Raw genomic sequence first — 17,542 nt, forward strand, 5'->3', positions numbered from 1 at the left:
ATTATAGCAATTCAGGAAAGAAATTATGAGGGTCTTATCTTACTCTGAAGAAAGATATTAAAGAGCTAAGGAGGCAAAATATGATTGTTGATTACATGGTTAAGGAGATGGGGATAAGGGAAAGAGTGAAGGCAGGTCCAGGATGCCCTAGATTTCTGGCTTTGGCAACCAGGTAAAACGTGATGACATTCACAGAAACGGAGAGCAACAGTGTGAGAGGAGACTTGGCTCAAGGTAGATACAACTATCTTGAGTTACCGACCAAATGTCCTGGTGGAAACACAGGGCCACGACTAGGGTGAGGTGAGTGAGGCACTCAATTGGATGCAAATATTAAGGGGCAAAAAAACTCAGTAATCAGAATAAATACTACATTAATGAAAAAAAAATTTAAAGCAAAATTAAGGCAGAAATTCATGAACAAAATATCAAAATATTAAATAAAGGCAGCATCAGTACCAGTGGCATGCCACCACATAGAGCCACCTTGGAGGAAAAGAAAAATCAGGAATACCTATCCTGGTACAGGATGCAGTGGCCAAACCCGGAAGCCCTGGCTCCTTAAAGGAAGCTGTGATTGAAAGAGATCGGATAGTCCTCAGCTGGGCAGGAGGTTTACAGAAGGTGTGTTTTGCGGGTTTCCCCCCAGCTTTATTGAGGTATAATTTAAAAATAAAATCGTAAGATATTTAAAGTGCACACTGTAGTAATCTGACATATGTATACATTGAAAAGAGTTCCTCCCACCTAGTTGTTTAACACAAGGAAGGTGTCCTTATTTCTTTTTACTCTTCTTTTATGAGAGAAGAAACTTGAACATATCTGCTTTCTAGGTTAAAAAGGGCTGGCGATGGAAGGAGGGCTTTGGGAGCAGGAAGGTAGAGAAGCACAGGGAGAGATGGGGCTGGAGGGAAGGAGAGGAAGATGGGGACCGATGTAGGTAAGTTAGTAAAGGTCTTCAGAACTAAGGGAGTTTCCACTTAGGAACTGACAGTGAAGGAAAGAGCTTTTATTGTCTGGTAACACATCAGCATATCATCCCTCTGCAGATCACTCTTTTTATCTTTTGTAATGTTTATAACATTTCCTCACATCTTTCTGCATTTTTTCCCATCCCCAAATTTAGAGGAATTAGTATGCCATACTTATCTCCCACAATCCTCCTCTCTTCTGAGCATCAATCAGCAGTTACTAATGTGAAGCTTCAACAACGGAAGAACAAAGAAGCATTAAAAACTGTTTGATGAAAATAATAGAAGCAGTGCTTAAGTGCTGCCCACATCGTTTCAAAAACGCTCTTACCCAACCTTCAGGTCGAAATTATACTCAAGGCTGCAATGGCTGGATCCCCAAGTTCACCACAGTCTGCACCTTAGAGCAATTTTTCCATAAAACAGTTCTTTTATTTTAGTAATAGAATATCTACTAAAAGGGTGAAAAACAATGCAAGCAAATGCAGTAAATGTTTGTTATTCGGAGAAGCAAGTTATTCCTTCGTGCCCTACCATTGTTTGAGCTAAGTTCCAGAGGTTGATACTAATGGAATGGATTGCAGAACTACTTCTCAAACATGCTAAGTAACCAGGCTGTCAAATTAAAGGAGTCTCCAAGGCTGGTGCTTCTCTGGTCATCTCTAATTAGGCGATACTCTGCTGGAACCCTCACAATTAATCTTAAGAGTTGTTTTTCTCCTCCAGTGAACGGAAGGGGAATTTTTAAAGTGTATGTAGTGGCTTCCTCTTTGTTGTAATTTTATTTAGAGGAGTATGTTACAAAGATTGAGATATAATAAATTGCTCTATTTTCCCCCGTTGAAGGAAAACTAACAAATAAACATAAATTTGCAGGAAAATTAACAAAAGCAATGCTTATCTTTTATATTATTTTATCAGTATTTAACTTATATTATTTTTCAGTTGCATCCATGTCACAAAACACTCCAGGCATATCAGGGTATGTGCTACTCACTAAACGTTAAGTATATGTTTAGTAATGCTTTTCCACCTCTGGGATCTATTTGGGAAGGAAAAGTGTCATGTTATTTTTCTATACCTGGAATGACCCAGACTTATCTGCCTGTTAATACTTTATCCATCTGATGCTTCCTACAACATCCAGCCTTACCTGATAAGCTATTTTTTCTTTAATTTATCAAACAGTTATTGACTATCATAAATCAATGGATAAAACAATGAAGAAATGAATTAACTGATCAATGTGGTCAGATTCTATGGGCTACATATCTTTGTAACCCCAGTGGAGCCTACCACAGTGTCTGGAACATTAGCAAGTCAAATAGATATTTACCAAATTATTAATTATGTGTGTATCGCACAGATTGGAATACATTTTACTTCAAGGAATTCTCCCTGAATTATAATCATAGCTTCTGAGGAGAAAAGCATATATTTCCCATCAACCTGATCCTTAAAATCTTCAGAAGCACTTTTTCTGTAATGGTAAATAAACTTTCTTTTAAATGCTGTGGGAGATGCTGGTGGATGATTTCTGAATGTCTGGTTGCTGTCCTCAAGGCTTAGCAATCACCTGAACCTGAGGGACTTTTACCTAACCTTAACTCTGCACCTGACTGCCAAGCAGAGCTAATCACTTAAGTTCCAGTGAATTAATGGGTTCATCTGTAAAACACGATTGCCATCAAAGGACTTCAGAGGAAAAGACTAATGATAGAATAACCGAAATGACAGTAGATTTAAAGATTCAACAGTGCTATCAAAATTCAGGGCAAAGCCATTTTCCATACTGTCCCTCAAGTGTAACTGTGCCGCTTTTATGAGGATCGAATTCAAGAAAAATAAGCTTATAAGAGCTCTGTCGTGCTGTTTTGTATCTGCTGGATTGATGCCAGATGTCAATCCTGTTGCTTTCAAAAATTTAACACGGAAAGCAATTGGAAAATTCATATTTTCACTAGATGCCCAAGGACTCTAGACTTCAATGGACAAAACACACCCCCTATGACTTTGCAAAGACGGCTAACTAGAAAAGCAATTCATACATTTCTTTTTATCACCTTTTTCCTCTTCTATTTCCTTTCATTTTTCTACTACATTTTGAATTTGACTTTTATGTTTCTGCATCTGAAGCAGTTGGAAGGTTTTTGCAGACTCCAGGGTGCCGTTTTCAGTGTCTGATGAGGTTATCCCTTCGATGTGTGTCAAAAAATCACCTCCAGGCTCCAGATAAAGAGCCAGGGTGCCCCAGAGGTGCCCTAAGCCCTCTGGGGGCTTGATTGCCTGAGCTGCTTGTATCCTTCTAGCTGCAATGCATATGTTTCAGGGCAATGATAAATACTGGCTCAACGGAGAGCGATGGAAAGTATTCCTCAGAGAAATAAGATCTGCGTCTATTGGAAAACTGATTTTTTTTTCCAGGCACTGTGACATCTGTTCAGGGTAACTAAGCATCGCTGCATAAGGGGATAGAGGACATTAACTGAACTGGTGTTGGGTCCACAATGAAATAGAAGAACATCAGAACCAAAGCACACTCTGTTCAGATAGTTCATAGTGTCCTTTTAATCACCCACTTGACTTTATAAATCGATTTAATATGTGGGAGGTTGGTATAGAGCAGACAGAACAACCGTAATTGCACGATATTGGGACCACTAATGAACATAAAAAGCCATTTCATGTTCAGTGTTTGAAAGAAATCATGTTGGACTTAAAGGAAATCAGGAATCCAAGAATTCAATTCAAAGAAAATAGAGCTGAAGACTGTATCAGAATCAAGTACCTCATACCTCTACATTCTAGCAATTAATGATTGACTTTTAAGAAAACCTATTTCTGCAAGAATGCCAAGTAATCTTTTTTAGAGCTCACTTTTAAATATTTCTTACCATGTTCTCATTCGTTAGCTCAATTGATTCTCTTAAGAATCCTATAATTTAAAAGTTATCATAATCTACATTTTAGAGTTTAAAAAGTTGAGAGAAATAAATTACATAATTTGATAAGCGTGGTAAAGGGGCCTCTAAGAACTCCAGGCTCCCTCTCTCCATCCCTTCCTCCCTCCCTCCCTTCCTTCTTTTAATAAACATGTATATATAACTAGTAATTACCAAGCACTTGCAATGCACTGGGCAGTGCGCTAGGCTCTCCAAGGCAAACATTTTAAACTACAATAAGAGAAACAGGAAGCAATGCAATGAGTCAGCTAGTATGGGAATCAGTTTAGTCATAGTCGCTCCCAGCTGCAGGCTCAGAGTGTTGGGTTGGGCTGCCCTGAATTGCAACCACATGCAATGCAGCACCGTAGGAGCACAGTGGACCTGTCAGTTCACACTGCAGGTCCATTTATAGCTCTTACCTTAGTTAATACCACTGCTTATATATGTAAAAGGTACTTATGAATTATCATACAAAATATGGAAGGGACCTCAAGATACTTCTCGTCTCCTGGTTCTCAAATCTAACCATGTACCAGAGGCACTGGTGGTTTTTATAAGGAACAGATTCTTGAGCTTCACCAAGGACTTCATTATTTCCAGGAAGGAATTAAAAAAATAAATCTGTGTTTCTAGTAAACTCTCCCAGTGACTTCTGAGTAGCCTGTTTAAAAGGGTATTGGAAAACTTAGACTACAGTCTTGCTTTTGATTTTTATTATTACACGATCTAGAATTGAGTTCAAATGGTCAGGTTTTGTGAGAAATGCTTCTGTTTAGTCTTGGAAATACCACCAGCAGTAGAAAATGGCTTCTAGTCCACGTAATCCCAGCCATTGGAGATGACAGAAGCAAACAGAGTAACCAAGTAGGCTAGGGTACGGAATCTGGACCCCTCTGAGACAACCTAAGAAGTGAGTCTGCCAGAGGACAGTGATCATTATAAGTGGGCTGCCTGTATCTCCTGGTATGTTTTGGACAAGCCCATCTCCCATGCCCTGCTTGTGGCATGGTGACAGCAGTACAACCTGAAGCCAGAAGTTGGGACAGTGGTTTCCTGATTCCCCCACTTCCTGATGAGGCAGTGCTGGTGGACCAGTTCTGGGGTGGTGTTCTTGGGTTCACCCTTGAAGGTCCAATCTGGAGCTCTTCCCAAAAAACTGTAAGCACTAATCTATCGTGTGAGATTCCTTCCTGCTAAAAATGGAGTGGTTTCTGCTGTCTGTTGAAGAATAGCAAGTGATAAGGACATGAAGAATGAAAAGGAGGCAGGTGACAAACCAGGAAAAGAGAATTCTAGGCAGAGAGAACAGCAGGTGCAAAGGGTAGTGAGGCTGGAAAAGGGCTTGGCACATTCAAGGAACAGAAAGATCATTGGTGTTGGAACAAACAGGTGGGAATGGGAAGGATGAGATATAGCAGAAGGCAGATAAGGTCTATGCCAGTGAGATCAAGTTCAGACTTTTTTTCCCAAGTATACTGGAAAATCAATTAAGAGTTTCAATCAGGCATGATCTAGTTTTAAAAACTTACTCTGGATGCCTTGTAGAAAAAGAAAGCAGGAAGACTAGTTATGAGGCTGTTTCAGCAGTAGTGGTGGTGACAGTAGTAGGCGTAGTGATAGCAATGGTAGTAGTAGCAGCAGCAGAGAGGGAAAGGAGGAATTAAAGATGAGTCCTCGGCCTTCCGTGGTGGCACAGTGGTTAAGAATCCATCTGCCAATGCAGGGGACACGGGTTCGAGCCCTGCTCCGGGAAGATCCCACATGCTGCAGAGCAACTAAGCCCGTGTGCCACAACTACTGAGCCTGCACTCTAGAGCCCGTGAGCCACAACTACTGAGCCCTCGTGCCACAATTACTGAAGCCCACATGCCTAGAGCCTGTGCTCTGCAACAAGAGAAGCCACAGCAACGAGAAGCCCGTGCACCACAACAAAGAGTAGCCTCCACTCACCGCAACTAGAGAAAGCCCATGCACAGCAACGAAGACCCAACACAGCCAAAAATAAATAAAATAAATAAATTTAAAAAAAAAGGTGAGTCCTCAGCTTTTAGCTGAATCAAAGGATAGATGTGGTACAATTCACTGAAATGGGAACTCTTGGGATAGAATACGTTTGTGTTTAAGACATCAAGAATTTTTTTTGCACAACTTGAATTTGAGATGCTAACTGGACATCTAAGAGCCTATGTCAAGGAGAGGTTGTAAATAAGAGTCTATAAAAGAACAGTTTTCCATCTGGAGACCCTCATCTGAACCAGGTCAAATTTTTTTTACTACAAGAGTCAGGAAAAAACCCTCTGAGCACAGCACATCCAAGCACCCATTTCTTATGTTGGCTATTATCATAGACCATAGGCAGTTCCACTCTATTAACCCTACTACCACCTCCCCTGTGTTTTCTCTGAAATTCATGACCACTTCCTCAGATCCAGTAAGGTCTGGACCTCTCCTGCCTAGTTACCATCAACAAAAAACTAAATCAGGCTCTCTGGTCATCTACAAGCCTCTTACTGCATGTTTGCTTCATACTTCTAACACAGACCCTGAGACAGTAACCTCCAGTCTTCTCAATTTTCTCGGATAACTACCTAGAGAAGCTGACTTGCTCTTCTTTATAAATACACTCACGACATCATTAGCTATGATGTGCCACGATGCCAATCTCCTTGTTGTTGTGTAAACTTGCCCATCCCATATGCACGTTTTATCATCACAATTATCAACGTCATTGTGGTGGTAGTTGTTTTCATAATTATTAAATATTGAAAACTGGCTATATCAGTCATTCTTTGAAAGTATGCTTTATTTCCACCTAAGTGTATGTGCATGCATGAAATCTTTACAGGGAGAATACATACAGATATATGTGTTGACACACCTATGTTATGTGTATATACATATGTATGTATACATGAATGTATGTGTATACGTATGTATGTATGTATACGTACATGTATATATATAAAACCAGCATTTTATCATCAATGTTATTTTAATTCACAGCCATTGAAACATACAAAACTTTTAGGATTTCACTATCTGAAAATATGGGAGAGCTCCAAAATGTTTAAGTGTTCAACCTTTAAGATGAAAGTATTCATCATAAAAAAAAAGAAAAAAAAGATCTTGGCATATTTAGGGATGGCAGTAAGTAACCAAAGGACCGTTTCTTTTAGGAAATTTCACTATGTTAACTTCAAACTACTTATTATTTTACATGTTGTCTGGTTTGCTAAAACCTAATGCAAGTAAAGAAGATCCAAGCAATCATTAAATATATCACTAGGAAATGAATTTTAGATAAAAGTTCCATTATTTTAAGATAGGAGAGAACACAAAATTGCAAGGGTTGGTATTAATTTTAATGTCATTGACAGTGTATTTAGTAGAAAGAATATGCAAGTGATATCAAGTGTTGTTTCTTTTTGTTTTAATATCCATGTGAACCTGAGAGAAATCACCTACTACACTGGGAAAATGTATAAAGAAGGTGATTAGTTAGGGCCCTCCAGAGAAACAGAACCAATAGGATGTGTGTGTGTGTGCGTGTGTGTGTGTGTGTGCGCGCGCGCGTGTGTGTGTGTGTATACATATATATATATATGTATGTATGTATTTCAATATATATATTGAAAGAGGTTTATAAGGAATTGGCTCATGCACTTATGAGCCAACAATTATGGAGTTCAACAAGTCCCAAGTCAGCAAGCTGGAGACCCAAGACAGCCACTGGTGGAGTTCCGGTTTAAAGGCTATCAGGCTCAAGATACAGGAAGAGTCAATATTTCAGTTCAAGTCTTAAGGCAGGTAAAAGCCAATGTCCCAGTTTAGAGGCATTCAGGCAGGAAAAATCCTCTCTTACTCATGGGAAGATCAGACCTTCAACTGATCGGATATGGCTCATCAACATTGGGGAAGGCAATCTGCTTTACTCAGTCTACAAATTTAAGTGTAAGTCTAAAAATACCCTCATAGAAACACCAGGAATAATGTTTGACCAAATACCTTGACTCCTTGTGTGCCCCAGTCAAGTTAACACATAAAACTGATCATCACAGTAGGTCAACATTCTCTCAGGATACAGGATCTTTTGTCTTTTCTAAAACTCCATACTAAAGAAAAGACTAACATGAATAGTAACTGACAGAGAGAGTACAAACCACTCTAAGTCTGCTTGTAAAAAGTATTATGTGCATTTTCCTCAGATCCTTATTTCCAAAGACTCCCATTATTCAAGATGCTTCATCCATACCCAATACCTGCCGTATCAACTGCAAAAGTCAATAAAACGCTCACTAAGACCTTGGTCCTTGTTACCTCGTGCCTACCTGGCAGTCCTATCACCAGTCTTTCTTCATAACAATCCATTTCTACACAATTACTTGATAAATCTTCCCCAAACATTACTAACGTTACAACCCTCCCATAGTCAAGAACCTACAATGTCTCACCAGAGCAGCAAAGGCAGATTAACTTTCATCTCTCCAAAGAGGCTATGGCTATTATTATGTATTAGACATTACAAAAATTAAAAGTTAAAGTCCCTATATTCACCTTTAGAATTTCAAAGAGGAGTCAGAATTGTAAGCAAAGTGGAAACAAAATGAGTATTCTAATGGTACATGGGGTGTGCATTAGAAGCAAACTGTGACTGCCATCAGCTGTGTGTATTGGGGGAAATGGAGTACCAGTAAATATGTCATCTTAGTGGTCTTTCTTTCCTTCAACAACCGTTTATTTAGTGTCTTCTACACCCTAGTCTACACTAGGACTGGGGTTTCAAACCGTTAAAGGCACAGCCCCTGACCTTATGGAACTCAGAAAACTAGCAAAAGTAATTCAATAATGACAGTATCCACTTATAGAAGGCTAACTTTAAGCCAGACATTTGCATTCTCTAGCATAGCTAGACACACAGTAGGTGTTTAATAATAATCTATGTGATACAATTGAATTAGATTAGGAAACATTTAAATTTAGGCATTCGAATTTAATAAATGTATTTATTTTTCCTTTCGAAAAGGCTAGCCTGATCTCTTTCTTAAAACAGTTTTTTTTTTCCTTCCTTATATATAGTCCATCTTAAGATTCCTGACTTTTCAGTCTAATTGACCTAATTTAAAAATCATGTTGGCAGCAGTATTTTCCATAACTATGTGGAGTTATAAAGAAGTTACCCAGAGAAGTGTATTTGACAGCTAAGCTATTTCTCTACAGAAATGCACTGAAATTTAGAAAGAGATCAGTTAGGCTTGTAATAACTACAGTTTTTCTATACTACCTTTTACTCCCCCCCTGTGGTGTCTGCCCACGTCATTCTCTCGGAGTCCCGAAGGTGAGAGCTGCTAGAAAGTATGACTTCATGATGTGACCTACCCACTTTTGCAGTAACCTTTTCTTTTTTTTTTTTTTTTTACATCTTTATTGGAGTATAATTGCTTTACAATGGTGTGTTAGTTTCTGCTTTATAACAAAGTGAATCCGTTATACATATACATATGTTCCCATATCTCTTCCCTCTTGCGTCTCCCTCCCTCTCACCCTCCCTACCCCACCCCTCTAGGTGGTCACAAAGCACGGAGCTGATCTCCCTGTGCTATGCGGCTGCTTCCCACTAGCTATCTACCTTATGTTTGGTAGTGTATATATGTCCATGCCTCTCTCTCGCTTTGTCATAGCTCACCCTTCCCCCTCCCCATATTCTCAAGTCCATTCTCTAGTACGTCTGTGTCTTTATTCCTGTCTTACCCCTAGTTTCTTCATGACATTTTTTTCCTTAAATTCCATATATATGTGTTAGCATACGGTATTTGTCTTTCTCTTTCTGACTTACTTCACTCTGTATGACAGACTCTAGGTCCATCCACCTCATTACAAATAGCTCAATTTCGTTTCTTTTTATGGCTGAGTAATAGTCCATTGTATATATGTGCCACATCTTCTTTACCCATTCATCTGATGATGGACACTTAGGTTGTTTCCATCTCCTGGCTATTGTAAATAGAGCTGCAATGAACATTTTGGTACATGACTCTTTTTGAATTATGGTTTTCTCAGGGTATATGCCCAGTAGTGGGATTGCTGTGTCATATGGTAGTTCTATCTATAGTTTTTTAAGGAACCTCCATACTGTTCTCCGTAGTGGCTGTATCAATTTACATTCCCACCAACAGTGCAAGAGGGTTCCCTTTTATCCACACCCTCTCCAGCATTTATTGTTTCTGGGACCTAATGAAACTTCAAAGCTTTTGCACAGCAAAGAAAACCATAAACAAGACCAAAAGACAACCCTCAGAATGGGAGAAAATATTTGCAAATGAAGCAACTGACAAAGGATTAATCTCCAAAATTTACAAGCAGCTCATGCAGCTCAATAACAAAAAAACAAACAACCCAATCCAGAAATGGGCAGAAGACCTAAATAGACATTTCTCCAAAGAAGATATACAGACTGCCAACAAACGCATGAAAGAATGCTCAACATCATTAATCATTAGAGAAATGCAAATCAAAACTACAATAAGATATCATCTCACACCAGTCAGAATGACCATCATCAAAAAATCTAGATGCAGTAACCCCTTCTTAAACGCCCCTATGGAACGTTGGTTCTCACCTACCTCCCTCCCTCTGGTCCAAAACTTCTAATGCATCTTCTATTCCATCTGTGCCCAGAAACTTCAAAAGCCAAGAAACTTTGTTCTCCCTGAGGGTGTTTTAAAGTATCACTCTACTCTCATGCACAGACAGAATATTTGAGAACATTTGTAGGCAGAAGACAAAGTATCAGTGAAGAGGGAGAGACTAAAGAAATGGCAGCAATTGAGAGAGGAAAGCATGAGAGAGAAGAGGAAGGATCATGAACATGAGTGCAGGGGTTATTCTCCAAACAAGGCCACTGAGCTCCTCCTCCATCAAAGAAGAGCAGCAATAAACATGTCAAGGGGAGAAGGAAAAAGATAATAGTTTCTTTAAAAATGTTGTGAGGTGGAAAAAAGTAACTACAGGAGACCCTAGAGAGTCTACACATTCTCCTTAAAGAAGTAGGGAGTGAGATCATTCGCTTGGGAAGTGCAGCTGATTACGAAAAAGACTTAAGGCCACTTCCAAGATGTCTTTGGGCACGTATAAAATGTTAATAATTGTGGTGAGAGCCCAAAGGAAAGTGGACGGCACAAATGTATAATGGTGTAGTCACCAGAACCCTATAGCTCTCATCCAATTCTGGACAGGGAAGAGGTCAAAAGTGTGAACAACAGACCTGATCCTGGAGACAAATAATTCTAGGGACCGGAAATGGAAAGCCTTAGCATGACTGACAGGCCCAGGCCTAGGAAGCTGGTGGGACGAACAGGAGCCTGCATGTACCATTAGTGTGAGCCGTCCAGGGACGTGAGTGGCAGGGGTAAAAGAGTTCATAGACACAGCCAACCGTTGCCCTCCTTTATGCTGGGAGAGCAGGTCAAACTTGGCTGAGATACACAGCTGTGAACAGGTTTTCTCAAAAAGAGACAATTGAGAAAAATAAAGCAGGTCAATAACCATGCTGTCTCTAATACAATTTTCTCTACATATTTTCAATATAGCCTTTACTTCTACTTCAAAGATTGTGACATCGAATATCTGAGAATTTTACCCCATATTATATATTATACCCCATATTATATATTACCAACCTACGTTTATAAAAATTAAAATTCACAAAGCAATTATTTAATCAAATTAATAATAGACCTTAAGTTAGCAGTTCTTTTGGTTAATATCTGAAGAATTTTATGGAAACATCTCTTTACATAGAAACCATGCTGAGAACAAAAATTTATGATTATCTAAAAACTGTTTTCTATTTCTAGAAATAACTCTTTCAAAAGAACATAGTTGAGTGGATCTCTTAATTTGAACAGTGATGCCTTTCAGAATTGCAGCGAGTTATTTCTGTTTTCTCATTTTTCCAGAGGAAAGGCTAAACTTGCTCCATATAGGGAAGTTTAAAAAAATGCATTCTTCAGGGACCAAATGTGTTCATACCTGACTATTTCAGAATCAGGTTCTGGAACAGGGGAAAAGAGCTGATTCACAGAGGTTTTGGGTTTTGATTCAGAAATTCCACAACCTGCCATGAATCAGGTAAAAGAATTTGCAATGATGAGCTCTGCCTCTGCTGGTGAGTTCCTCTGCTGGTCAGAGGTGGAGGTCAGGACTTGTCAGGGTAGTCTCCATTGGCTACTTTGCAAGGGCATCATGGCCACTGAGAGTCAGATGTAGACGTAACCAGACGCTAACTTTAGATTTTCCATTTGCTTTCCATTTCCAATCTCTAGAATTGTTTGTCTCTGGAATCAGCTCTGTTGTTCATGTGTTCTACCTCTTCCCTGTCCAGACTTGACTGAGAGCTACAGGATTCTGGTGACTATACCATTATACATTTGTGCCATTTACTTTCCTTTGGGCTCTCACCACAATTATTAACTTTTTACAGATGCTCAAAGACATTTCTCATGGAGAAATTTGCTGCACTTGCCAAGCAAAGGATCTTACTCCCTACTTCTTCAAGGAAAATGTTTAACTTTCTAGGGTCATCTTACTTTTCTCCACCTCAAAAGAAAATGAACATATAATCAATATTATATGCTGTGAGAGAATGAAAATACCTGGCTTTTGGAGTCAAAAGATGTGAGTCCAATTCCTAGACTAGTCACTTAAAAGGTAGGAGGTTTTAGGAAGTTACTTAACCTCTGTGAACCTCAGATATTTTTTTTACCCATAAAGTGGGTGACACGCACTTTACAAAGTTACTGTGAAAAATAAATCAATAAGTGAGATAATATATTTGATCATTTTGCATAATTCTTGGCACATGGTCAATAAATGGTCACAGTAGGCATTACTCATTTTTAACTTATTGGTCCTTGCAACAAAGAGGCATATTTTGAAAGTAATTCTTTTAACATAAAATAAATATAGATTTTATTTTCTAAACTTTATTAAGTGGTCAAAGTTGAAATGTTTATTCAATAAAGTATTCATCAGTATGAATGGTTTTAATCCCATAGGAATTCTACTGCGATCAAATACCAGTAACCCGGGAGGCACAGTTCAGGTATGGTACTAAAAGGAAAAGGAGGCATAAAGAAGGTTGTAAATGATTTCGTCAAGCCTTCAGTTCGTTCCCATGAAATTACACTATTACAGTCTGTGACAGTCACCATGTGTGAAAGATACAAGGGCCTTGGAACCACTGAGAGAACTTACAGAGGTGTGTTATTGGGAAGGCCTTGTGATAGTTCAAGTCTACCCAGGCTGCGATCCACCATAGTACTTAGCAGGGCAATCTTCCTCTGGAAAAATGCACACAATTCACCAGCCTCCAGGGAGCTGGGAAATTACAAATAGAGACTTGAGGAGTGGGTGGATTTTTCTTTCCTTCAAAGCAGCAGCTGTTATGATAAAAGGCAATCTTGAGTCTTTAAAAAGGAAATCAAGAAATACAAGGTGTTTACTGATTTCTTTAGCAAGTTCTACTTTTTCTCTTCCTTTACTTCTCTCTAAATTCCAACGTGATATTTTTTAAAGCAACATTCATAATTTTTACTTCTTCCTAATTTATAACACCTCTAGAAAAGGAGTGGATGTATCTCTACATCATAAACATACCCTTTCTTTCCTCGTCCTCCTTCCCTCTTCCCCTCTCTCTCTTCTTTCCTTCCTTCTTTCTTTCTCTCTTTATGTCTTTTTTAAATGTATTATTATTTTTTATCCATCTCTCTAATATTTAATACTAACAGGCAAGGATATACAGAATGTATGCAAAGAAGGCTGCATCTCACCCAAACTTGGAAGCATATGTCAAAATAAAAAAGATATCCTCATATATACCCTTTCTGAAAAATATTATTCACAGGTCTGTGTTAATTGAAAAAGAGTACAATAAAAATTAACAATTAAAATCTTTTTCATGTAATGGGGAAAGCAGTACTGATTTTTCCCTTAACTTTGATAATTTAAATCTAGATCTCCTATTTGTTCAACAGTCAAATAATTTCATACCAATAAAATTTAGTACTCAATAGGAAAATAAAATTAAATATGATTCATGGGGCTTCCCTGGTGGCACAGTGGTTAAGAATCCATCTACCAATGCAGGAGACACGGGTTCAAGCCCTGGTCTGGGAAAATCCCACATGCCGCGGAGCAACTAAGCCCGTGAGCCACAACTACTGAGCCTGCGCGCCACACCTACTGAGCCTCCGCGCCACAACTACTGAGCCCACACGCCACAACTACTTAAGCCTGCGCGCCTAGAGCCCAGGCTCCGCAACAAGAGAAGTCACAACAACGAGAAGCCCACACACCGCGATGAAGAGTAGCCCCCACTCGCTACAAATAGAGAAAGCCCGTTCGCAGCAATGAAGACCCAACACAGCCAAAAATAAGAGCAAATAAATTAATTAATTAAAAAAATATGATTCATATGATGACAGAAATAAAGAAAATAAAAAACAAAAAAAATGACAAAAATATAAAAAGATGTATAATAAACAAATAATACCAAACATATGTTAGGTCAATGAAACTATGTTTATCACTGAATTAAAAGTTAGATATTATCAGATTGAGTTAAAAGGCAAAATTAAAATGCATTCTACTTGTATTAAAAGTACCTTTAAAGTAAGGATATATAGCATCATAAAGATAATAGTCATAAATCTGTATGAATTGAGAACCTATACAAGAAGCGAAAAATACAACAAAAATAAGGTGTATATTAATATGTATAAATAACAAAGTTGCATAAAGAAATATCACTTTACTAAGAGATTACCATTTGTCTCTGATAAGCATATCTGATGAGCATGTTTATAAATGTTCACATATAGGTAGTTTTTACCGTAGAAAGAATAATTACTTTAAATTCCCTTAGAAAAAATGCAAAGTATGATCATAAACTAGGCTGCATATAAATTTGAAAAAAAGCAGACATCACTCAGGGACGTTCTTAGATTATGATGAAACAAAAAAATAAATATATAAAAGTACTCTAACCCTTTGGAGATGAAAGAGTTAGAATGCTTAAACTACTTAAACTACCTTAAACTACTATTGTTACATAGATTAGATAAAATTATATTTACAGACAATATTTTTGAGGACAAATTACATTATATATAAAAATAAACTTGTTATAATAAAATCTATACCTGGAGATAAATACATAGCTTTAAATGTGTTATACATTAAAGGATAAAGAAAGAAAATAAATGGACCAAACATCTAACCTCAGAAATTAGGAAAAGATTCAGTGTGTGTGTGTGTGCTTGTGTGTGTGTACGCAAGTGTATGCACGCACAGAAGGAAACAACAGATATAAAACAAAAGAAGGAAAAAATAAATATAGAGTTTATTGTTACCTAGCTAATTAACCAACCAATCAATACAAAAAAATTCAGAATTGATAATGAAATCTGAGATATTTAAGAATTATTGAGAAAATTGTTGAAAAAAATTAATCTGTCAATACAATCTTTGTTAAAATGGGAATGGGTGGGTTTTGTTTTGAGTATTTTGAATTCAGCTGTTCACAGCATGCAGAGAGGGTTGAATATGAGACACTTTCATAGACCAGCTTCATCTTTTAAACAGGAAAATATATTAAAATCTATTTGTTACTGTATTTGCTCTAATGTTATTAATTTAAATTATAATTCTACTGCAGTCAACATTTGCCTAATGTTACCCATTAATGTTTTTACCATACCATATTACTATAGTTATAAAATAAAAATTTAGCACTTTGATATCTTTCCTCTTATTACAGAATATGAGGTGTTTTTCTTTATAAAATGAAGCATCCATTCACCTCTGCCCTTCCTAACAGTCTCTCATCTCGCCTATATCTTTATTCTATCAACAGTAAACTTCTTTTCCTGCATCTTCAATCCTTCCCTTTCCCCTGCCTCCTCTATGGTACATCAAATATCCACTGTTCTTTAAAAACATTTTTAAAATCCTCTCACCCAGTCTCTTCTCTTTCACATTACTTATATACTCATTGCCTCCAATTTCTTATTCCCTATTACCTTTGAACTCTTTGTGATCTGAATAAGATAGATGAATAGATGGATGGAAGATGATAGATAGATAGATAGATAAATAGGTAGATAGATAGATGTCAAGAGCAGCCAGGGATGTAGGAGAATATGATGTGATGAGAGTCAAGATATAAACATGTTGATTCTCTTGAGAAAATGAGTTCCCAGTAATTTTCATAAAATTAATTTCAGTTGAAATTCTTCATTTATTTATATGACTGTTTCAATCACTAGTCTCATGTCTTTTTTGTATACCCAGTAAAACATATTAATGTAATGAATGTTACATAGTAGAAGCTCAATATGTGTTTATTGAATGAAAAATGCATTTGTTGAATAAATCATTGGTCAACTTAGTCATATGCAGTTTAGATGTGAAATAAGATGACAAAAAATAATTCAATGAATTTTGTAGTATGGCGGTATCTTGTGATTATAACAAGTAGTGAGTGTGAAATTATGCAGTTTCCATATTTAATAGGAGATGAGTGTGAGGATACTGCATATGTAATCAATTCATTTGAGCAGTTTGACTATGAATTTGCAGCAAATAAATGGAGGCTACAGATGGGGTCAAATTACAACAGTGTATAAACTCAGACTGATGAGATAAAGAACAAATTTCTTAATCTTTCCTCCAAACATGTATCAAACTCTAACAGTGTTTTGCCTAGAATACTGCAAAAGCTATTTGTTAGTGATCTCTCCATAATGTATTATTCCCTCAGGAATATGGACTCACATTTCTTTTTTTTTTCCAATTAAGCATAATTTTAATTGTACTTACAGTTATAGGTTAGCACATTAATATTTCACAATCATTTTCACCCTCCAAGAAGCCATCATCACTGATTAAAATCTTTCCAAATACTATGGAATCTTTCAAATTTTCTTAGAATTATAATAACTATAAATTTGTGCTGATAATTCACCAAGCAAATTTCCCTAGAGTTCTTTCCATCATAAATTTCTGACAGTGTAAAAATTATTTGAAAATTTTTACATTTCTCTCTTGTGACATCATCTTTATTGGAGTATAACTGCTTTACAATGGCGCGTTAGTTTCTGTTGTATAACAAAGTGAACCAGCTATACGCATACATATATCCCCACAACTCCTCCCTCTGGCGTCTCCCTCCCATCCTCCATATCCCACCCCTCTAGGTGGACACAGAGCACCAAGCTGATCTCCCTGTGCTATGCAGCTGCTTCCCACTAGAACCTATTTTACATTTGGGAGTGTATATATGTCCGGGCCACTCTCTCACTTCGTCCCAGCTTACCCTTGCCCCTCCCCGTGTCCTCAAGTCCATTCTCTACGTCTGTGTATTTATTCCTGTCCTGCCCCGATGTTATTCAGAACGGTTTGTTTTTTTTAGATTCCATATATGTGTGCTAGCATACGGTGTTTTTCTCTTTCTGACTTACTTCACTCTGTATGACAGACTCTAGGTCCACCCACCTCACTACAAATAACGCAGTTTTGTTTCTGCGTTATGACTGTGGCTGAGTGATATTCCATTGTATATACGTGCCA

At 37.6% G+C, this 17,542-nt stretch overlaps 1 protein-coding gene across 3 annotated transcripts in view; it reads right to left on the reverse strand.

The window, feature by feature from the left end:
- GRM8 (glutamate metabotropic receptor 8) overlaps positions 1 to 17,542 on the reverse strand; it is a 766,011-nt gene that overhangs the window by 220,500 nt on the left and 527,969 nt on the right. The gene's annotated exons all lie outside the window — the stretch shown is intronic.

This window comes from Pseudorca crassidens, chromosome 8, assembly GCF_039906515.1.
Source record: "Pseudorca crassidens isolate mPseCra1 chromosome 8, mPseCra1.hap1, whole genome shotgun sequence".
NCBI lineage: Eukaryota > Metazoa > Chordata > Mammalia > Artiodactyla > Delphinidae > Pseudorca > Pseudorca crassidens.